The following is a 25,180-nucleotide window of genomic DNA, read 5'->3' as shown; positions in this document are numbered from 1 at the left end:
ACCAAGAACAAATGAAGTGGGGCTTCCCTGGTGGCACAGTGGTTAAGAATCCGCCTGCCAATGCAGGGGACATGGGTTCGAGCCCTGGTGCGGGAAGGTCCCACATGCCGCGGAGCAACTAAGTCCGTGCGCCACAACTACTGAGCCTGCGCTCTAGAGCCCACAAGCCACAACTACTGAGCCCACGTGGGACATCTATTGAAGCCCGCATGCCTAGAGCCCATGCTCTGCCACAAGAGAAGCCACTGCAACAAGAAGCCCGTGCACCACAACGAAGCGTAGACCCTGCTCACCGCAACTCGAGAAAGCCCGTGCGCAGCAACGAAGACCCAACGCAGCAAACAATAAATTAAAAAGAAAAAAAGAACAAATGAGGTGACCTTGACTTTGTTAATACTTTGTCTCCTCTCAAGGTTTAAAAATATATTTATGTCAATATATAACCCCAAAATGTTCATTAATTGCCTATTTGGGTGGTTCTGTTCATAATATGTATTTATCTCAAACATAAGTTGTTCATAGAAAGTATGAAAACTGCTCTAGATGTGGAATAGGGTCCATTATTTTAGGGTTGAGAACCACATATATAAATGTGGTACCACACAGATTCACACTCTTTTTCATGAGCCATGGTCCTTCACTATACATAGGTATTTTCCCAGGAATGTGTGTATAAGATAAATATTTTCAAATGAAATCATATTTTGCTTGCTCTAAAAAATGAAAATTCCTGTGACAAAACTTTCCTTTCTGAAAAGTATGAGTTAGGAATGAGAAGGTCATTGGCCTGGTCATTTTTCCTCTGTGGGCTCGATTTTCTCATCTACGAAATCAGAGGTGAGGGCAATGAATGATTTCTAAGACTCCATCACAGCTTTATCCTTCTGTGTTCCAAAACTGTTTTTAGTGTAAACAATCACCCCATAATTTGTCCATCATCTTTTTAAATCCAGAATTTTGACTCTGGGCTGCCTTACCTAAGGTTCACCTTAACTGGTACTAACAGGTTGTCTGAATTCGTTATTCCTTTCCATTATTCTTTTGGGATGAAGTGGAATGAGTCATAAGTGAGGAGGTTATAAAAGCACACACAGATCAACAGGAAGACAGAGACAGGAACGGGTAGCAAGACACGTCAGCATTTTCCCCCAGACAGCTTGAAAGCAAAAGCGGAGGCCCCATTGTTTGCTCACAGCTTTTGTACACTGACCTGTCAGAGTGGGACACCCGGCCACAGAGCATAGCCAGGAGCATTTCGTGGAAGCCGGCAGGCCTCAAATGCAAGCAGCTGCCCTGCAGGTGTCTGCAGGAGAGGAAAGTCTGGGAACTGTATGAATTACAGTAAGTAAGTCTTAGGTAGGACTCCACCTTTACCCTATTTGACAATTTCTTGAAATTCTCTCCATACCAAAAATGCCTTGAAAGAGGTTTTTTTTTCTTAGTATTTCCAGTGTGGGAAATTAAAACCCTCTTCCTTGGTGGTAGTAAAAATTCAGTAATTTTGCACCATTGGTGGCTTTTTGGTGATATAAATCCATTCTTCTGGAAATGGCCTATTGGCTAAGAATATTTATTAACATATTTTGAAGGAAATTGACAGTGAAATATGATCTGCCTCTAGATCATCACACAAATTACTCAATTTGTAGATATATAACCACACCATTTACAGAAAAGAATAACTTGATTTATGTTAACAGCCATTCTCTGAGCACCTATTCTTTGTCCAGTAGTGTGCTAGGGGTGAAGCGATCAAACCTTGCTTGCTGTATTTTAATATTCCTGGATGCCCTCCACCTATGGACCGAATGTTTATGTTCCCCATAATTCGTATGTTGAAATCCTACCCCCACAATGTGATAGTATTAGAAGGTGGGGCCTTTGGGGGGTAATTAGAATTAGATGAGGTCATATGGATGGAGCCCTCAGGAATGGGATTAATGCCTTTGTAACAGTCATGAGAGAGCTTGCCTCCTCTCTCTGCTCACCACCACGTGAGGTTACAAGGAAAAGATGACAGTCTGCAATCCAGAAGAGGACCCTCACCAGGACCTGACCATGCCAGCATCCTGATGTCAGACTTCCAGGCTTCAGAACTGTGAGAAATAAATTTCTACTGTTTATAAGCATCTTAGTCTATATACTTAGTATAGCAGCCTTAACTAAGACACTCTCTGTTAATATTTTCCAGAACTACATATTTATCTATTTTTCCTACCTTGGATTTTGTGATGTGCAATAGCACATCAATAAATTCTAGTTTATCTTTGGTTGGTTACAAAGCAGCAACCTTGACAGAATTCTCTGTTCCGCATTTTGACCGTATGCCAGTCAGTTATTTTCTAGTAATGGTTGTTTTCTAATATAGTCTTCAATTCATAGTATGCAGCTGGATTAGTTGAACACTACTGGCTTGTCTATTGGATAGTTTTAGCACAATTATTATGGCAGCTGCTGTCATCACAGAAAGGGGAGTAGAGTTTACTCTCCCATTGGTGACTCTATTCTATTTATACATAATATCAAAAGGCTGTTTTTTGTAAAATCATTTTAAAAAACCACAACCCTCTTATAAATTGTTTTCACAAACTCTTATGTCATCAGAAAACATACTTTGGTTATATTTTACCTACATAATCTTGGCTGAATGGATGCAGGTAAATACCAGAAAGGCAATCTAACCTGGAGTGGGATATACTCCTGAAAGCACAGTAAAATGTCAAAGTTCTCTAGATACCTCATTACTCGTCAAAAGTTGATGGTAAGGGATCCAGGGCCACTATCTGCACCATATAACATTATGTCATAAAAAAGATAACTACACCCCAAACCTTATAACAAAAGAATGAAAACCCAAATCTGAATTATGGAAGAAAATAGAGATTTAAAGGGAGGGGTGTAGAAAAGGTGATAGGATTCACAGAAAGATAGACAAAATGAAAGGCAGAGACTATGTACCAAATGAAGGAACAAGATAAAACCCCAGAAAAACAAACTAAGTGAAGTGGAGATAGGCAACCTTTCAGAAAAAGAATTCAGAATAATGAGAGTGAAGACGATCCAGGACCTCGGAAAAAGAATGGAGGCAAAGATTGAGAAGATGCAAGAAAAGTTTAACAAAGACCTAGAAGAATTAAAGAACAAAAAAACAGAGATTAACAATACAATAACTGAAATGAAAAATACACTAGAAGGAATAAATAGCAGAATAATGGAGGCAGAAGAATGGATAAGTGACCTGGAAGACAGAATGGTGGAATTCACTGCCACCAAACAGAATAAAGAAAAAACAATGAAAAGAAATGAAGACAGTCAACAGACCTCAGGGACAACATTAAACACACCAACATTCACATTATAGGGGTCCCAGAAGGAGAAGAGAGAGAGAAAGAACCCGAGAAAATATCTGAGATTATAGTCAAAAATTTCCCTAACATGGGAAAGGAAATAGCCACCCAAGTCCAGGAAGCGCAGAGAGTCCCAGGCAGGATAAACCCAAGGAGAAACACACAGTAATCAAAATGACAAAAATTAAAGACAAAGATATATTATTAAAAGCAACAAGGCAAAAATGACAAATAACATACAAGAGAACTCCCATAAGGTTAACAGCAGATTTCTCAGCAGAAACTCTACAAGCCAGAAGGGAGTGGCAAGATATAGTTAAAGTAATGAAAGGGAAGAACCTACAACCAAGATTACTCTACCCGGCAAGGATCTCATTCAGATTTGACAGAGAAATCAAAAGCTTTAGAGACAAGCAAAAGCTAAGAGAAACCAGCACCACCAAACCAGCTCTACAATAAATGCTAAAGGAACTTCTCTGAGTGGGAAACACAAGAGAAGAAAAGGACCAGACCTACTAGAGGATGGACTTGAGGATATGGGGAGGGAGAAGGGTAAGCTGTGACAAAGTGAGAGAGTGGCATGGACATATATACACTACCAAACGTAAAATAGATAGCTAGTGGGAAGCAGCTGCATAGCACAGGGAGATCAACTCAGTGCTTTGTGACCACCTAGAGGGGTGGGATAGGGAGGGTGGGAGGGAGGGAGATGCAAGAGGGAAGAGATATGGGAACATATGTATATGTATAACTGATTCACTTTGTTATAAAGCAGAAACTAACACACCATTGTAAAGCAATTATACTCCAATAAAGATGTTAAAAAAAAAAAAAGAAAAGGACCTAGAAAAACAAACCCAAAACAATTAAGAAAATGGTAACATGGAACATACATATCAATAATCACCTTAAATGTGAATGGATTAAATGCTCCAACCAAAAGTCACAGGCTCTCTGAATAGATACAAAAACAAGACAAGAGACCCACTTCAGACCGAGGGACACATAGAGACTGAAAGTGAGGGGATGGAAAAAGATACTCCACGCAAATGGAAATCAAAAGAAAGCTGGAGTAGCAATACTCATATCACATAAAATAGACTTTAAAATAAAGAATGTTGCAAGAGACAAAGAAGGACACTACATAATGATCAAGGGATCAATCCAAGAAGATATAACAATTATAAATATATATACACCCAACACAGGAGCACTTCAATACATAAGGCAACTGCTAACAGCTATAAAAGAGGAAATCTACAGTAACACAATAATACTCGGGGACTTTAACACCTCACTTACACCAATGGACACATCATCCAGGCAGAAAATTAATCAGGAAACACAGCTTTAAATGACACAATAGACCAGATAGATTTAACTGATATTTACAGGACATTCCATTCCAAAAACAGAAGATTACACTTTCTTCTTAAGTGCACACAGAACATTCTCCAGGATAGATCACATCCCAGGTCACAGATCAAGACTCGGTAAATTTAAGAAAATTGAAATCATACCAAGCATCTTTTCCGACCAAAACACTATGAGATTAGAAATAAAGTACAGGGGGAAAAAACGTATAAAACACAAACACATGGAGGCTAAACAATACATTACTAAATAACCAAGAGGTCACTGAAGAAATCAAAGAGGAAATCAAAAAATACCTGGAAACAAATGACAATGAAAACACGATGATCCAAAACCTATGGGATGCAGCAAAAGCAGTTCTAAGAAGGAAGTTTATAGCTATACAAGCCTACCTCAAGAAAGAAGAAAAATCTCAAATAAATAATCTAACCTTACACCTAAAGGAACCAGAGAAAGAGGAACAAACAGAACCCATAGTTAGTAGAAGGAAAGAAATCATAAAGATCAGAGCAGAAATAAATGAAATAGAAACAAAGAAAACAATAGTAAAGATCAATAAAACTAAAAGCTGGTTCTTTGAGAAGATCAACAACATTGATAAACCTTTAGCCAGATTCATCAAGAAAGAGAGGGAGAGGACTCAAATCGATAAAATTAGAAATGAAAAAGGAGAAGTTACAACGGACACTACAGAAATATAAAGCATCCTAAGAGACTACTACAAGCAACACTATACCAATAAAATGGACAACCTGGCAGAAATGGACACATTCTTAGAAAGGTATAACCTTCCAAGACTGAACCAGGAAGACACAGAAAATATGAACAGACCAATCACAAGTAATGAAATTGAAACTGTGATTAAAAATCTTCCAAAACACTGGAGTCCAGGACCAGATGGCTGCACAGGTGAATTCTATCAAACATTTAGAGAAGAGCTAACATCCATCCTTCTCAAACTCTTCCAAAAAATTGCAGAGGAAGAAACACTCCCAAACTCATTCTATGAGACCACCATCACCCTGATACCAAAACCAGAGAAAGATACTACAAAAAAAGCAAATTACAGACTAATATCACTGATGAAGATAGATGCAAAAATCCTCAACAAAATACTAGCAAACAGAGTCCAACAACACATTAAAAGGATCATACACCATGATCAAGTGGAATTTATCCCAGGGATGCAAGGATTCTTCAGTATACACAAATCAATCAAAGTGATACACCATATTAACAAACTGAAGAATAAAAACCATATGATCATCTCAATAGATGCAGAAAAAGCTTTTGACAAAATTCAACACCCATTTATGATAAAAAATCTCCAGAAAGTAGACATAGAGGAACCTACCTCAACATAATAAAGGCCATATACGACAAACCCACAGCAAACATCATTCTCAATGGTGAAAAACTGAAAGCATTTCCTCTAAGATCAGGAACAAGACAAGGATGTCCACTCTTGTCACTATTATTCAACATAGCTTTGAAAGTCCTAGCCACAGCAATCAGAGAAGAAAAAGAAATAAAAGGAATACAAATTGGAAAAGAAGAAGTAAAACTGTCACTATTTGCAGATGACATGATATTAGACATAGAGAATCCTAAAGATGCCACCAGAAAACTACTAGAGCTAATCATTGAATTTGGTAAAGTTGCAGGACACAAAATGAATGCACAGAAAACTCTTTCATTCCTATACACTAACAACAAAAGACCAGAAAGAGAAATTAAGGAAACACTCCCATTTACCATTGTAACAAAAAGAATAAAATACCTAGGGAGACAAAAGACCTGTATTCAGAAAACTATAAGACACTGTTGAAAGAAATTAAAGATGATACCAACAGATGGAAAGATATACCATGTTCTTGGATTGGAAGAATCAATATTGTGAAAATGACTATACTATCCAATGCAATCTACAGATTCAATGCAATCTCTATCAAACTACCAGTGGCATTTTTTACAGAACTAGAACAAAAAAATCTTAAAATTTGTGAGGAAATACAAAAGACCCCGAATAGCCAAAGCAATCTTGAGGGTAAAAAACAGAGCTGGAGGAATCAGACTCCCTGACTTCAGACTATACTACAAAGCTACAGTAATGAAGACAATATGGTACTGGCACAAAACCAGAAATATAGATCAATGGAACAAGATAGTAAGCCCAGAGATAAACCCACGCACTTATGGTCAACTAATCTATGACAAAGGAGGCAAGGAGAGCCAATGGAGAAAGGACAGTCTCTTCAATAAGTGGTGCTAGGAAAACTGGACAGCTACATGTAAAAGAATGAAATTAGAACACTCCCTAACACCATACACAAAAATAAACTCAAAATGGATTAGAGACCTAAATGTAAGACTGGACACTATAAAACTCTTAGAGGAAAACATAGGAAGAACACTCTTTGACATAAATCACAGTAATATACTTTTTGACTCACCTCCTAGAGTAACGGAAATAAAAACAAAAATAAACAAATGGGACCGAATGAAACTTAAAAGCTTTTGCACAGCAAAGGAAACTATAAACAAGACGAAAAGACAACCCTCTGAATGGGAGAAAGTATTTGCAAACGAATCAATGGACAAAGGATTAATCTCTAAAATATATAAACAGCTCATGCAGCTCAATATTAAAAAAACAAACAACCCAATCCAAAAATGGGCAGAAGAGCTAAATAGACATCTCTCCAACGAAGCCATACAGTGGCCAAGAGGCACATGAAAAGCTGCTCAACATCACTAATTGTTAGAGAAATGCAAATCAAAACTACAATGAGGTATCACCTCACACCAGTTAGAATGGGCATCATCAGAAAATCTACAAACAACAAATCCTGGAGAGGGTGTGGAGGAAAGGGAACCCTCTTGCATTATTAGTGGGAATGTAAGTTGATACAGCCACTATGGAGAACAGTATGGAGGTTCCTTCAAAAACTAAAAATAGAATTACCTTATACCCAGCAATCCCACTACTGGGCATATACCCAGAGAAAACCATAATTCAAACAGACACATCTACCCCAATGTTCATTGCAGCACTATTTATAATAGCCAGGTCATGGAAGCAACCTAAATGCCCATCGACAGATGAATGGATAAAGAAGATGTGGTACGTATATACAATGGAATATTACTCTGCCGTAAAAAGGAACGAAATTGGGTCATTTGTAGAGATGTGGATGGACCTAGAGACTAATATACAGAGTGAAGTGACTCAGAAAGAGAAAAACAAATATCATATATTAACGCATATATGTGGAATCTAGAAAAATGGCACAGATGAACCAGTTTGCAAGGCAGAAATAGAGACACAGGTGTAGAGAACAAATGTATGGACACCAAGGGGGGAAAGTGGGGGGCGGGCAGTTGGTGGGGGGGGAGAAAAAGGAAAAGGTGATGGCAAGTTGAAACATACTCACTTGCTCAACCATTTTTATGTGGACTACGGTGGCAGTAGTTATCAGAACAAGACTGGAAATGATTTCAGCACCCCTTTTGGCACACTGTATAAGTGCAAGGCAAGGCACCTTTAAATTTAATGTGTTCGTGTGGTACATATTTATACACAATGGAATATTACTCAGCCATAAAAAGGAATGGAACTGTGCGATTTGCAGAGACGTGGATGGACCTAGAGACTGTCATGCAGAGTGAAGTAAGCCAGAAGGAGGAAAACAAATATCGTATAATATCGCTTATATGTGGAATCTAGAAAAACGGTAGAGATGAACTTATTTGCAAAACAAAAATACAGTCACAAATGTAGAGAACAAACGTGTGGTTACCAAGGCAGGGAAGTGGGGGTGGGATGAACTGGAAGATTGGGACTGACATATATACACAACTATGTATAAAACAGATAACTAATGAGAACCTACTGTATAGCACAGGGAACTCTATTCAATGCTCTGTGGTGACCTAAATGGGAAGGAAATTGAAAAAAGAGTGGATATATGTATATATATGACTGATTTACTTTGCTGTACAGCAAGAAACTAGCACAACTTTGCAAAGCAACTATACTCCAATAAAAATTAATTTAAAAAAATTGAATGTGTTCAGTGTAAATTGAAACTTTTGGTCTGAGGATTCATTTCTACATGAAGAAGAGTAGCTTCCAGCTCACTTTCCTCCTGCTTTCTTAGTAGCTGCACCCTGAGTTGCTTATCGGTCCTTCCCAGGGTTAGGTGGAGCTGCCTTTTTGCTCTTGGATCCATTCTTCCTTCAAATCCTATGAAAACACAGTTCAACAGAGGATTGTGAGCTCTTGCTGCCTTTGATCTCTGAGCAAGGAAAGGTGAGTGTATATGATTAATGAGCTCAGCTGGACTTTGCCCAGTGGCCTAGAGGATGATATGGGCTCCCAAGAACATTTAGAGGAGGAACGGGGAGAGACCCAGGATGTTCTGATGGCAGCTGGTGTCTTGGAAATGTGTAGTCTTGGAGAAGATGTCCTAGCCCAGCAGGGTTGCCTGTCTTGGTGTGACAGAGACATGCTGAAGGGGGTGGCCAACCATCCACTCACAAAGAATAATTACACACTTCTGCCAGCTGTGTGTTCCCTCCAGTTCAAGGAAGTTTCCATTCAGTGAGGCAGCACTTAAATTAATGGGAGAAATGAGCTTGAGTGGGATACAGAGAGGGGCTTAGCTAAGAGGGAGGACCAGGTAAGGGAGATGAGCTGGACTGGGACCAGCTCTAGTTCTCCAGCTCAGAAAGACTGTCCTCACTACCCAAACCATACTAAGTTTAGACTGTAACTGGCACCTTCTTGGTAAACTGTGCAGTGTTTATGGTCCCGTATGGATCCAGTTCTTCTCAATAAGGTTATCTTTCTTTTGAGAAACATCCCCTCTTGGTGAAGGGAGCTCTCTGAACTGGGTGGGCCCAGGATGGTTGTACCAGCTGTGCCTGGGCAATGATGCCTTTTCTGGGTGAGGGACTCGAGCAGGGGCTGGATCTAGCCCACTCAGCTTGCTGAGCTGAGGCCTGGCCCAGGGCTGAGTCAGCTGAGGGAAGGAACACCTTTGTATAATTGGCCTGCCATTTTCTAGTTTGCACAAAGCCCCTCTGAAGTGCTAGTGCTATATGAGCCCCATCCCAGGAGGGTCCAGGAGCCGTGTGGGATGACATCCTGGTGCTCACCTTGGGCAGCTCATAGGCACATCTGAATGAAGCCTCTACCTCTTTAGGCTGCCACTTACCACTCTTGTACCGGAAGAGTGACAAAATCTTGAAGAGTGACCTTCAAGACTTCCACAAACGACTGCAGTAGTCTCACTGCTCTTGACGAGGCCCCCGGTTTCCTCCAGCATGAGCTCAGAGAATAAACCCCTACCCTGAGAGGACTCTGAAGACCTGACTTTTTCTTCTGAATCCACCTTCAACAGCTGTTTGATCTAAAGTGAGTCATTTAACCCTTCACATCCTTCGTTTCCTTACCTGTAAAAAGGGGATGACAATTTTCATGTCAAAGGATTGTCCTGAGGATTAAACAAGAGAATGTTTAGGAGAACATTTTGGGATGTAATATACTGAACAAATGAATGTTAGGAGTGACCATCAATCCCGTGCATCACCTTGAGATGGGAAACCAGATACTCTGTTTCCATTTGGTACAGCGGCCACTTCAAAGTCTCATGAAGTCTGCCTAATAATGCCAGTGAGAGTCGAGCCCCTCTGTTCTGGAAGAAAGGCTGCACCATGAGCTCGCTGTTGCTGCTTTCTTGGAGGAGACTTCTTTATAGATAAATAACACTGCTCATGGGAACTTCAGAGAGAAAATCTTCGGTGTGCCATAAAAAAGATTTATTTTTGTGAAGTTAGATATCTGTGAAAAGTAAAAAGGCAAAAGATTAGGGGACAACCAAAGTCAGGAATCTGACTCTCTTTAACTGGACCTCAGAATGTTTTTGTTAGTCTTTAAGTGATAAGAATAAACATTTGAGTCAGGCGGAGACAAATTATAATCTCTTGGGTTGTGTGTTTTCCTCTCCACAATGCCAGCTGCAGCAGTCCCAAACTGTTCAGACCAACCTCGCTTTCAAGTCTTTCTCCAAACAATTGTAACCCTTTATCAAAATCCTCAGTAGGTGGTCCCACAACTGGGTTGATGGGCAGGTGGAATAGATAGTAACTGAACTTAAGAAATGCCCCTGCCCCAAAGTATCTCCTGAGTATCCCACTGCTGATGACTAAAATCCTGCTATTAGCTATTACTTTCTTTAAATTAAGAAGTTACCTCCTATTAAAATCCAAGTAATGGATCTCTTCTCCTGGAGAAGTAACATATTACAACTGTAATTCCTTAGTGCGAGGGACTTGATTCAGGGGCTAGCAGACTTTTTCTATAAAGGATCAAATAGTAAATATTTTAAGCTTTGTGGGCCATAAGGTCTCTGTTGGAGCTACTCAACTCTTGTCATTGTAAGGCAGAGGCAGCCATTGAGGTAAGGAATAAGCATGGCCGGGTTTCTATAAAATTTCATTTACAAAAACAAGAGATGGGCTCCATTCGGCCCTACGGCTGTTGTTTCCAACCCCTGACTTAATTGAATCCTTTTGAAAGGAGCAACCAGCTGAGAGCAGGGGAAGGAGGACCTGACACCTGGTGTGGGGGAAGGGAGGTGACCAGAAGGGTGGGAAAATGTAGGACAAAGAGCCATAGGGAGAGATGGGCCCTATAAGCCAAACTTCATAAGAGTTAGTCCTGTTTAGCCATTTTTGACATTTTTTTTCTGGTCGAAATAATTTGACTCAATCAGTTTGTTTACTACATATATTTCTACAATTTTTTATTTGGTGGAAGGGTGATACTCATTTTAATTGTATTTAGTATATCATTCTTACTTAGTGTATCAATTCAATAGTCACAGGACGGGGCTTCCCTGGTGGCGCAGTGGTTGAGAATCTGCCAGCTAAATGCAGAGGACACAGGTTCGAGCCCTGGTCTGGGAGGATCCCACATGCCGCGGAGCAACTGGGCCCATGAGCCACAACTACTGAGCCTGCGCGTCTGGAGCCTGTGATCCGCCATAGTGAGAGGCCCGCGCACCGCGATGAAGAGTGGCCCCCGCTCGCCGCAGCTAGAGAAAGCCCTAGCACAGAAATGAAGACCCAACACAGCCAAAAATAAATAAATAAATTTATATTGAAAAAAAAATAGTCACAGGACAAGGCAGTTCCCATTCTACCATTTAACAGCTTAGAATACTATTCACATGTCATGAAAATTGCTGAACATTAAAAGGGAAACACTTTTGAATACAAAAAAAAATTCTCAGACTGTATCATGCTCCCTCTCCCCTTCTTCTGTTTGCGTTGAACACTTTTTGACACTTGAATTACCTTATGGGTGGTTTGAGAAGTGAATGGTGTTCTGATTTTCTTGAAGCTGTGCATGAAAGAAGCTTTTTTCAAACAGTATTTTCTTTCAGGATCAGTGGAAGCTGATACATGGTGCTTAGTCTTAGCTGTGACGTGTTCTTGAAGGAAAAAGAGAATTATTTATAAGCCTTTTCAAGCCTCATTCAGGTGTCAATGGGAACGTGGGGGAAAGTGCACTATATCCACAGAGCTGGCACAGCTGACTCACGCCATGGAGGGTGTGAGCTTGGGTGGTATTCCAGGAGCGGGGTAGGATTTGACTAAGACATGACTCCTCTTTGCCAGTTCCTCCTGTGTCAGACAGTGCAACATGGAAGATGACAAATTTAGAATTAGCAATGGAGCCTGCAGCTGTGGACCAGGCAAGTGAGAATCATAACCACAGCCTCTGAGAAGACTACAGCTGACCACTGGGGTGGGGAGAGGAAGGGCAGTGGGTTGTTAAATTGGTGCCTGCCTGTCACTCTGAGACATGCTGGCTTCTCTCCATTGTTGGGAATAGGCCCAATGCCTTGGAGACAGTCTAATTATCTTTTTATACATTCATAAAGAAGTTTATTTTTGGTAAAGTCACTCAAACTGGAATCGACTTGATTGGTTTATATTGGAAAAGTAATTTGGGGCTTATCATCCAAATTACATTAAAAATGCTGAAATGCATTCTAGCTATTACCTAATCTAGCCTACTTCTTTCTTTATCAGGGAGATGGAATACCATCCAAATTATAGGGCTTGTGTATATTTTGTGTCCCTAAGTATCACCCAGTAAGGGAAAAACTGCTTTTAAAAGGGGACTGTTAACATTCACTAGATGGTTTATAGTGAACTGGTTTCCTCCTTCTGTAGAATATTGTCAGAGATCTGAATGCAGAAAGGACAAAAGGCCCTCATCATCTCTGCAGTGCACAGCCAGCCCTGGAGGAGAGGGTGGTACTGCACCTGCATCAGTTCGGGTGCCTCCAGAGAAACAGAACCAGTAGTGTGGATGCCCGCGTGCATGCTGCCCTCCCCTCCCCCCCACACACACAGAGTCAATTCTCGTTATTCATGGTAGTTATGTCCCATAAAGTCCCCAAAAACACTGAATTAGGAAATACTGAGCCACTGTTCCTAGGGGAAATACAGGGTTAGGTTCCTGTGAGCCTCTGGTCACATTCTCCTCAACCGATCAAAATATAACCTTGTTTTATCTGTATTTCTGTTTAAAGACACCTTACTTAATATACACTGTTGATTCATTAACATTGAACTCACAGCCAACAGCACTATAACTGATGTCTGAATGAAGCATATTTCCTCACAAGGCAAATCACAGCCTTCTGGCATTAAGAACACTAGACGGCACTTTAGCAAGATGCTTAGGAGCCACTGTAAACAGCAAAATCGCCAACAAAAAGCACAAAAATATGAAAATCATGGCACTACATAGACCACGTAAAGGACACTTGTTTACAATCTGAGAGCTGAACAAGAAGTTGGAGTCACCTTGTTCGACCCCAGCTGGAAAAACAGCTGCAACAGGTGACAAATTTTTCACCACTCTACACGTGTCCAGGAATAACTGTGGAAGCACTGTGAGTGTTAATTTGGCATTATAATAAAGTTTAGCAAGTAGACAAATTCACAAATAGAGAATCTGTGAATAATGAGGATCAAATGTATATGGAACAAGATTTATTTAAAGCAAATAGCTTCCATGATTGTGGGGAATGGCAAGTCTGTGGTCTGTACTGCGGAGCAGCTGGCTGGAAACTCTCTGGCAGGAGCTGAAGCTGCACTTAACAGGTGGAATTTCTACCTCAGAGAAACCTCTTTTGCTCTTAAGGCCTTTCAAGTGATTGGATGAGGCACCCAGACTGTCAAGACCTTTACTTAACATCAGCTGATTGTAGATGTCAACAGCATCTACAAAATACCTTCACAACAACACCTAAACTAGTGTTTAATTGAACAACAGGGTGCTATCGTATAGCCAAGTTCATACATTAAGCACCCAATTTAGAGCCCAGGAAAATGGCCCTGGAGGAAATCTTCCCTTTTCATTTTCCTAGAAGGTTAGTACGAGAGAGCAACAGCTCAAAAACCCCACCCTCTGCCTGGGTAAGCATTTGTTCAACGTACTTTGACGACTTCCACTCTGCAGAGGGACCTCAGTCAGAGCACTGACCACAGTGGGTAGGAGTGATGAGGATCTTTGATTTGAGGTGTTAAAAAGGGACAGAGATTTTTAAGCCTTTCCCTCTGATTCACCAAATATAACCCATCTTTGTTTCTAATTTGATAATTTTCTTATGTCCATTGATCAGGCTCTTTCTGCTCTGAGTCTCAGCCAGCAGCCAGTTGCTCAGCCCCTGCCCTGGAATGCATGAGAGGGCTTGGACTGCTCCCAGCCTCTGGGCTGCTGTGTCCTGTCAGCAGTTTTGTTGGGCAAGAGTGGTGCTATTGCCCAATCTCCAGGCTTCCCGGTTCCTCTAGGGCCCATGATGGTTAGGAGAAAAGGAGGAGGGACCCTGCCCTGTGCTGTAGCCCCTGTATTCCATGTGATGCATAAACCAGCAGCATTGGCATCACCTGAGAACTCGTTAGAAATGCAGAGCCCCAGACTTACTGAATCAGAATCTGCATTTTTAGCCAGGTTCCAGGCGATTCATATGTACAGTAAAGATCGCAAGCATGCTCTAGGTAGCTACGTGGAGCCTACAGTCCTTCAACCCTCAATGTTTAGGTCTTGAATCCTGACCCATCTTTCCACCTATTTTGAATCAGATATTCCAGAACAACCCTGCTCCACCTGGCGCTGGGGGATGGACACCTCCACCCTGCTTTCCACAATTGGAAGCCCTTGAATAATCCCCCTGCCAAAGCTGGCCTGCATTTTTTCTTCGCCTGGTTGTGCATGACTCTATTCTCAGCGCCTGCCCAGGAGCACTGCTTCTGCCCCATCCTGCCCTCTGATGCTGCCGGCTCCCCGCCCCCTGAACTCCTGTCACGTTCTACACGCAGACGTGTGGGGGGAGGAGAGACTGGAGCTTCCTCTTCAGAACTGACTTGGACAGATTCAAACACTGATGAGCACAGTTCAGAGAGGAAGTAGGATCAGCTGAGAGATTCAGGGAACAGGGGGTCAGTTTCCAGATGTCTCATTTCCAGAGCAACCTGAGGTCAGCATATGAGCTCTATTTAAGCCTCCATTGCCTAATTGTAAATTGACAAGAAAGCTACCTTTGAACCCCTTCTGTGAAACCCATTAAACCAGTTTGGAACCTCAAAGTTTCTCTATACATTTGCTTTTGAGGCCAGTTTAACAGGGGATCTGTGGCCAGCAAAGAGCTACAGTATTGACTTTACTAGAAGTCTAATGGTCTCTTTTTTTTTTTTTTAAATTAAGCATGGAATCCATTAACCTGTCATTATGGGATACCACCATGCCATGGAGTCAAATGATTAATTTGCCGTGCACTTAATAGTATAGTCTGTAATTATAAAGGCTATTTTCCAAACCTCACATTTGATCATTCCTGAAGAGGGAGGATTTCTCACCCTGAAAACCAGCTTTAGGCTTGGCTAGCAATTACTCATCTCCTTTTCCTGGCATTATGGCCATAGGAGTAGACAATGGGTTGGTTCCCAAAATGACCTCAAGCTTTTCCCACTTAAAACTGTGTTAAGTTCTAGGCTTATCTCCCATGTCTCCAGAAGTGGAGAACATAGAGTCATAAGCCGATCGATCGAGTCCAGCCTGCAATTTGCTGAGGGTCATTTTCTTGACTTGTCTGAACCATCACATGGTTAATTTGATTGCCATTGTGTCCAGATGGACTAGGTGCATGTCAGTAGATGTGCAAGTCAACTTGAGCAAAGGAAATTAACTATACAAGTGAACTGACTTACATGTGCCTGAAACACTCTGAGCTGCTGCACTGCACAACGCTCAGGGATGCCACTGTTGTCCATGTGAACGGAGTGCATGGGCAGTGCACAACCTGTGGGACTGCATGTAGTAGCCCTGGGAACATTCTTTTCCTGACTCTGCCTGTAGTTGTTGCCTTGTCAACCATCTGTTTCAGCCTAAGTATCACCTCCTCAGAAAAGCTTCCTTGACCATTTAATCTAAAGGAGCTGCATCCTTACTCCCCATTCTATTTATTTCCTTCATTGTACTTACTACAGTCTGAAAGGATCTGGTTTAGTCTCTGCCTCTCTCTATTAGACTGGAAGTTTCTGGAGGGCAGGGGTGTTGTCTGTTTGACACACAGTAGGTGCTTAATATGTATTTGTGGGATGGGTGAATGAGATACTCAATATGTACATTTAAAGCAATACCTACAAGAAGGGAGATTACCTCAGGAATCTTTTATCCTATCACCAAAATGCTAAAGTAAGCTTTCTTCCATGGTTATTCTTTCTGGAATTTTTTGTTTTGTATAACTTCTTCTGTCCTCTTTTACTTTGTCTTGTCTTTTATCCTCTGCTATCTTAAGGTACAAATAATAACCTTAAACCTCTCTAAAATGAAAGAACCACCTGGTATATGAGTGCCCACTGAATACCAGGCATGGTTACAAATGGAAAGCAGTCAAAACCATGGTCCTTATATCAATGATGGAGCAAGACATAAACATGAAATGTTGATGCTTTTTAATTATTCAAGCTATGCCTGTGTTCTTAAGGACTGATAGAGAAGGGGAATATCTTTGCTTAATATTCTCAGAATCAGAAAGATATTCCTTTAAAATATATTTTTTCTAGTACAATAAAAATTTTAACACCAATTTGAGGAAAGAACAAAAGAGTTGTCACAAGCGAAAACATGATTAATTATCAAATTAGTTGTACAACCATGATTGCTACAGAGGCTTATAAGTTTATTTAGCCTGAGACAGTCAGAGAAGATTTGATAAAGGTTGGTGCTAAGTCTGAGGGTCTTAAAGGGAATGTAGTGGGATTCCTGGTTTGAATCTAAACTCTTTCTACCAGCAAGACTAGAATATATCCAAGTACCTCTGAGTACATCCAAGTACAGCCAGACACATAGCTCTCGGATGTGCACTTGCATGAGTAAACTGTCAAGGGTGCCCTGTGGGGGGTCAGGGACAGGAGACTGGGAAGGACTCTGGTCTGAGCCTGTTGAAAGAGCGCAGATGACCAAGGAGCTGCTATCAGGAAGGATCTGAGCCATAGAGCTGTGAGTAGTGTCCCCTGGAGTCCAGGGGGTGCAAGCTGGCCTACCACCTGTGCCTTAAGGACTCCAGGGGACACAGTCCTGGCACCTTGAGGGTTGAGTCTTGGGCTCATCTAGAAAAAAGACATTACAGTATTTGTGGAGGGTACATACAGGAGAGGTGGCCTTGGCCAAAAGCATAAACGTGGGGCATAAGGGTGGTTGGCACGGGAAAGGAAGAACATGGCAGGGGCCATGTGTTTGTGGCATGTTGTGAGTACATGTCAAACAACGCATGGGGTGAAATTTCCCGGTGCGACTCTGAGAGGCCTCAGAGATCTCACAGCACTCAGGTGGGGCAATGGAGGAAGCTGCTATTGCTGTGACGCATAGGCCAATAAAGCTAGACAAACTCAGGTTTTGAATGAAAATGTTTGCAAATGAATGCAAATATTTGAATAGAAGAGCTGCGCCCAGGGTGCAAAGATAGACGGTGGCCAGAAGCAGAGGCCCCAAATGACCAAGCTAAGGAGGTTGCCTTTGGAGGCTGATCAGAAGGACAGTGATGCAAAGGAATCAGGATTCAGGGAGGCTTATCTGACCCTGGTGTTTAGTAGTAGTTTTCAAACTTGCTTTAGCATTGAAAACATTTTGTGAAATGAAATCTAATGAGGATGCTTTGTAGGTGTGAAGTAGATCAGAATGATAGAAAGGGAGGGGAAGGGTGGAAAAAATGGGGCCTGGGTTGCAGGGTGATGCCCAACAGTTACTTCTTGGTGGTGAGGTAGTTGGGAGTTTAAACTTTTTTTTTTCTAACCTGTATTTCCTAATATAAACAGTTAGTTTTATAATTAAAAATTCCAAAGTTGGGACTTCTCTGGTGGTCCAGTGGGTAAGACTCTGCACTCTCAATGAAGGGGGCCTGGGTTCGATCCTTGGTTGGGGAACTAGATCCCACATGCACGTCATGACTAGGAGTCCTCATGCTGCAACTAAGAAGTCTGCATGTCGCAACTAAGACCTGGAGCAGCCTAAATAAATAAATATTAAAAAAAAATTCCAAAGTTATTTTAAAAACTAAAACAATTCATTGCTTTGTATTTAGAATCAGTTCATAGCTCACCTCCTCAAGAAACTTTCCTTCTTTCTCTGGACCTCATGCATTTCCTTCTATATATATCTCTATATATATCTTCTCTATATGTCTATATATATCTTCTCTATATATCTACATATATCTTGCATGCTCTTTGGAACTTGTGGATAGTTTGCAGAGGTGCTGTTTTGGTCTGTTCAGGCCACTGTAACAGGATACCATAGACTGGGTGGTTTATAGGCAACAGAAACTTATTTCTCACTGTTTTAGAGGCTGGAAAGTCCATGATCAAGGCACCAGCACATTTGGTGTCTGAAAGCCCGCTTCATATATATATATAAATGGATGAAATGATGAGGTACAAGGAACACTACCCAGATGCCAAATTCATTAGCCAGTAAACCTGAGATTGGTAAAAAGTCCTGCTAGTCTCTCCTGTATATACTTATCCCAATAGATGACTCACTCAGATTCACACTGGGCCCAATCACAGAGGAGGCAATCAGTGGCTAAAAGTGACTAAGCACTTTAGGAAATTAGCATTCTGGTTTCTCGAATATTGGGTCTGATTATATTTTCACATCTTGGGACCTACCTCACTATGGCACAGCCTCATCCAGAGAGGCTGTGGGGCAGACACAAGAGCCTCCGGGGCTTGAAAAGAACTTTGAGAGACTAATTGTCTATGGAGATGAATGGTTATAGTCACTGGGCTCTTGAAACTGGAATGTAGCTTATGAAATACAGCATTATTATTCCAAAACCCACTCTCTGCAGAGGAAGTGGAACTTCTCCAGCCGGTTGGTGAGCTTCTCAGTTGTTTATCTCTGGACTTCACTTCCAAGGGGAGCATTTTTCCTAGGCCTCACCAGCCACAGGGAAAGAAATCAAGGGTCTGAGTTACAAAGAGGTATTTGATTTCGAGCACCACCTGGTTTCCCAGGATGTCAACGTTTGCCAGAGCTCAGAGAAGCTGCTTGGGCTGTTCCCGCCCCAGGTCTGAGGTTGTGGCCCCGTAGAGAGGCAGTCTTCCCCATGGGCCTCAGAAAGCATAGGCCTGCTAGTATCAGATGTCTGTCTGATGAACCAGAGACCAGTCCCAACCAGACCAGTTGGAAAGGGGCCAGGGTTGATTCTCTCACCCTTTCTGGGACCCTGAGCCCAACCCCTCCCACTAAGGGCAAGTTCTCCATCTCATAAAGGAGTTTCGGGAGTCTCATCTTTCTTCTTCTCCTTTACATGAAGATCCTAATCCCAAAGTCCAGGACTTGGAGAAAAGTCTTCCTTTTCCTTCAGATCCTCCTTGGAGAAAAACGCTGGTGGTCGCTTGGACGTTCCAGGTCCCTGAACCAGGCAGGCAGGTTAGTTCCGGCTGCTGCCCTCCCTGTAAACAGGTACTTAGGTACCCTTTTCGTGACAATACTTGCAGTTAAATACAGGCATCTTATTCAAACAGGAAATTCACATTTTACACAGTCTTTAACCAGAGTTTAAGAGGATACTACAGAAGCAGCAGTGCAGATTAGGAATTTGTGGAATGTGAATGTTCTTCATACTTCTCCTTCTGTTGGAAACAGCGGTACCTTCTCCATCCTCTTTATCCTCTGGTGTGACAATGCTCACTCTTCATATGGCGAGAGCTCCTAAAGGACTAGAGCATGGCATGATGCTTACAGGATCAGCCTTTGGTGTTAGAACAGACCAACTTTCAAATCTCCAGGTTACCCCAACATTTAAAGTGTAGGGCTTGAGGAGGAAAAATCAAGGGAGAAGAGGAAGGTCTGGTATCTGGAAAGCCAATAAAAGTGACAGAGTCTGCCATAAGCTGGACAGGTAAGACAGGTATGTGGATGGGGTCATGAAGGAATGGACTTTTCCAGGAACTTGGCTGTGAGGGAGAGGGACAACGGCAGGCAGGTTGGGGAGAGAAGTTTTAGGAAGGGAGAGACCCGATCATGTTTCTAGGCTGCAAGGGAGGGACCAGAAGTGGGGAGAAGAAGTAAAAAGTAGAGAGCAAAGGCCCAGGAGAGATTGCATCCAGAGCCCCAGAGGAGGCTCTTGGCAGGAGAGAATCCAGCTTTTCCTTTGCAAAAGCTGGAAGGTGAGTGTGACTGCAGAAGTGCCTGAAGTTTCAAGGGTGGGTATTGAAGGAGTTCATGAAATAAAAGCTGTTATGGACTAAATGTTTATGTCCCCCAAATTCATATGTTGAAGTCCTAATCCCTAATGTGATGATATGTTGGAGGTGGAGCCTTTGGGAGGTAATTAGGTTTAGATGAGGTCGTGAGGGTAGAGTCCCTATGATGGGATTAGTGTCCTTACTAGAAGAGGAAGAGACCAGAGCCTTTTCTCACCCTTTCACATGAGAGAACAGCAAGAAGGCAGCCATCTGCAAACCAGGAAAAGGGCTCTCACCAGACACCAAATCTGCAAGCTGCTTGATGTTGGAATTGCCAGCCTCCATAACTGTGAGAAATAAATGTCTATTTTTAAGCCACCCATAAGTCTATGGTATTTTGTTATAACAGCCCAAACTGCCTAAAACAGAAGCCTTGGTCATCTGCTGAGAGAAAGGTGGCCATGGTTGGGGTGTAGTGGTGAAGGTTTAAGATGGCAGCTGGGAGAATCAGGGGAGGAAAGGATGCTGATCAAGGGCCTGTGAAAGGGTGGCTGTGCTGAGAACCCAGCTGAGGTCAGAGGACATGGGTTGTCAAACCCAAACCACAAGACTGTGAATTCCTATGCCACCCTCAGGGGACCTCACATAGGAAGAAAGTAGGAAAATGGTAGGGGTGATCCACAGAAAAGGGTTTGTGGGACTGACACAGCAAAAGGAAGGGGGCAATGAGGCTGAGGCTGGTCACAAGAGAGTGACAGAAGAGTTGTGTCCTGAGGTCCAGCCATGTTGTCAATGATGGGCTAGGGAGAAAAGAGTAGAGATGAGCAGCAGCTATACTGGGAGAAAGGGGTGATGGAGCTGAAAGAATAAGGGATGGGTGTGATGAGAGAAAGAGAGAGGAGACATAGAGATAGAAAGAGATGATAAATATTGAATAGATGTGATAAAGATAGTTGATAGATCGATAGATGACAGGTAGAACAGGTCTGAGTTGCTAAAGTGGAGTAGGGTTGAAGCTTTCTGATAAGATGTTGTCAAATAATCTTTTAGAAAGTTAACCTTTTCCTGAAAGAAAATAGAGGTAAGCATACCCCTTAGAAGGCTAATACAACAGTGTAGATCAGAGAGCATGCTGCAGTTTCCCTCCTGTGCCCATGGCGATCACCATTAACGGTCAACCACAATCTTTCCTGCTAAACACAAAATCCTTTTCAACATAGGGTTCTAGTAGCCACTACCAATTAATTGGAATTGGCCTGTGAGATGGAAACTACTCTCAGTTCTGGTCCAGATGAAAGGTAATAAGCCTGGGCCAGGTTTTTAGCAGCAAGGATGAAGTGACAGCAACATGTAAATAAAGGTCTATAAACTAAGGTCAGCTTGTCATAATCCATGTATTCTTCCTATTCATCAATAGGTGCTCAATTAATGCTTATTAGCTAAGGAAAATTCTTCTGCTAGACTGGGAGGGAGCAGGACTCAAAGCTCGCCTGTAGCCATTAAAGCCCTATTTGGAATCTGGCCTACAGCTTTAGGGACTTTTGCATATATCTTGAATGTTGACTTGTTTTTAAATTAATTACTGGATTCCTACTGCTATCTGTAATGTTATATATTTGGTCCTAGCCAAAAGAGACTGCACCTGAAGAGATTCTGCCACTTACTCAGAAGAACTGTAATCTTTTACTAATTAGGTTAGGAGAGGACACAGGAAGAAGTGTGGGAGGCTGGATGCTAATTGAGGAAATACCAGGAGATGGGTAACAGGGAGCATGTGTGTTACTCTCAGGCTTCAAATCTGCCAGGTGTGTGTCTGGTCACAGGTATTTCACGTCACACCTCCGCCTGCCCACGCCACACAAGGCCATTTTGCTCTCTCATCCTCTCTCCTTCTGCCCTTGTGATACACACCACACACACACACACACACACACACACACACAATCTCAGTGTTGTGCTTTCCTTTATAACTCTTTCAATAAGCCTTTGGTTCTATTAAATCCTAGTCCCTTTTGGATCATTGAACTCACTGGGGTTTTCCTCTCTAGTTCTTGGCTCTTCTGGTAAGTGCCAAAGGGGAAAAAAACATGAACAAAGAGATAAACCCAGTCCCAGAAGCCTTCACATTGAAGTCACCTCATTATGTAACAACAATTTTAAAAGTCGTAAATAAGTGGAGACCAGGATGGTATACAGAAGAATTATTCTTTTCAATATTAATAATAGTCTAAAGGAAGTTGTGGTGACAAGTCAGGGATTAACTCTTTACATGGATATCTGCTCTATTACCACCACTGGGCTTAATGGGATTCAATAGACTCAGTCATATCGTGCAGTCAGAGATCAGTTTTGTAACAGCTCAAGACAAAGGCCTAAAATCAAGGAGTTCCAGCAGAGAGGAAAGAAATGAGGCTTTGTGCCAGCTGAAGCTGCTCACCCAAAGGGAAAATGGATTAGATAAGGTGAAACGTGTTTCTCAGAGATGGGCCCAAAGCTGCCTCTGTTTTCTTGTAGCCTCAGGCTGGGTCTATCTTTTAGGAAATTATGACCCAGAGTGACTAAAGGGAATTAACTGCATCCTTCCCTGGGATCCTACCAAGCCAGGGCCAGAAACACTCATCTACCCCCGACATGGAAGATCATTGAGTCATGAGATTTGTGGTTTGCCTCATTCTCCAGCTCTGGAAGCCAGCCGTGGCTCACTGACCTGGGTTTTCCATCTAGGTCAGCGAGGGGCAGTCCAAGTGAGCTCTTGGGCTTCAGTACAAACTGGCCTTAGGGTGTCCCCAGAATTGAGATCTGGGGACATCCCGAGAGCCAAGGGGCGCTCTCAGGGTTCTGTGAACCGGTGAGGCTGGGCTGTGAGATGCTCCTTAAAGAAGCATTAATTGAGTACCTACTGATGAATAGGAAGGATACATGTATTATGACAAGCTGACCTTAGTAAGCTTACAGACCTTAGTTTACTGGTTAGGAAGAAACATTAACACATGTTGGGCAGTAGGTGCTGCCTGCCATATATATGGACTGACTGTTTGTGTCCCTGCAAAATTCATGTGTTGAAACCAAATTTGCAATGTGATGGTATTTGGAGGTGATGGTCTTTGGGAGGTGATTAGGTCATGAGAGTGGAGCTGTCATGAATGGGATTATATGCTTATAAAAAGAGACCCCAAAGAGCTCCCCTGCCCCTTCTGCCATGTGAGGATACAGTGAGTAGATGGCATATATATATATATATATATATATGAATATCTATGTATGAATATATATATTCATACATAGATATATTTAAGAGAAATAGCCTTGGGAAATAACACTTGAACTGTTTTGCTAGATCAGCAGTAGTAGTTCACCTCGTATGTAGTTTCCTCAGCATGAATACTGAGGGGTTTCCTTTTTCTAACTTGGTGGTACAGATTATTCTAGTGTTTAGCCTATGGGTGGAATCCATACTTACTTTCCAGCCCCCAGTGGAGTTATGGAATGCCGAAGGAGATGGCAGGAAAGCACTTGGGAGAGCCACCCACCAAAAATGAACCCAACCCAATTCAAGATGACTTGGCTCCATTTTGAATGGGACTTTCTTATTGTCCTTTTTCCCTTTGAAATTGGTTTTCATTTTACATGTTTCCCTAAGTGGATGAAAACTGAAAACTGTGGTTATTACATTTTAATTGGAGCTGGTACTATTCTAACAATTAGAAATTTAACTGATATTTTTTAGAAAACTGAACTTGCTGACATGAAAAAGATACTTTTGCCTCAATTTTTCATATGTTGATGCAGGAGTGTAGGGAAAGCCATCAATGTCCCAAATAAAATAAAATATTTTCAAATAGTAAACTATCACTCAGTTCTACATTTCTTTTATTGCCTAAGAGATTATGGGAAACCTTGTAGGTGTCACCACCAATGGGTACCTGTTATGACAAATATCACCCCATCACTCTTACTTTCCTCATTAACGCTTTTTTTTTTTTGCGGGGGGGGGGTTAGCAGACAAAGATTTTATTTTATTTTATTGTTTCTGAATTTTTGAATTTTATTTATTTTTTTATACAGCAGGTTCTTATTAGTCATCAGTTTTTTTTGTTATTGTTTTGTTTGTTTGTTTTTGCGGTTGGCCTCTCACTGTTGTGGCCTCTCCCATTGCAGAGCACAGGCTCCGACGCACAGGCTCAGCAGCCATGGCTCACGGGCCCATCCACTCCACGGTATGTGGGATCCTCCCGGACCGGGGCACGAACCCGTGTCCCCTGCGTTGGCAGGCGGACTCTCAACCATTGCGCCACCAGGGAAGCCCTAGTCATCAGTTTTATACACATCAGTGTATACATGTCAATCCCAATCTCCCAATTCATCACACCACCACCACCACCCCCCGCCGCTTGCCCCCCTTGGAGTCCGTATGTCTGTTCTCTATATCTGTGTCTCAATTTCTGCCCTGCAAACCGGTTCATCTGTACCATTTTTCTAGGTTCCACATATATGTGTTAATATACGATATTTGTTTTTCTCTTTCTGACTTCACTCTGTATGACAGTCTCTAGATCCATCCACATCTTAACAAATGACCTAATTTCATTCCTTTTTATGGCTGAAAAATATTCCATTGTGTATATGTACCACATCTTCTTTATCCATTCATCTGTCGATGGGCATTTAGGTTGCTTCCATGA

At 41.9% G+C, this 25,180-nt stretch overlaps 1 long non-coding RNA gene across 1 annotated transcript; it reads left to right on the top strand.

Moving 5' to 3' along the window:
* Positions 1-815: 815 nt before the first annotated feature.
* On the top strand, positions 816-23,338 carry LOC149747737 (uncharacterized). The gene is made up of 3 exons (XR_016395434.1): positions 816-9,033; positions 9,929-10,140; positions 11,606-23,338. It is a non-coding gene; the product is annotated as an uncharacterized LOC149747737 (long non-coding RNA).
* Positions 23,339-25,180: the final 1,842 nt, after the last annotated feature.

The sequence above is a fragment of the Delphinapterus leucas genome, chromosome 13 (assembly GCF_059928025.1).
Source record: "Delphinapterus leucas isolate spDelLeu-1000000601 "Yukka" chromosome 13, BTC_Dleu_Yukka2, whole genome shotgun sequence".
Classification (NCBI taxonomy): Eukaryota; Metazoa; Chordata; class Mammalia; order Artiodactyla; family Monodontidae; genus Delphinapterus; species Delphinapterus leucas.
Note: the sequence above shows the minus strand (reverse complement) of the source record. Positions and strands in the feature narration are given on the sequence as shown.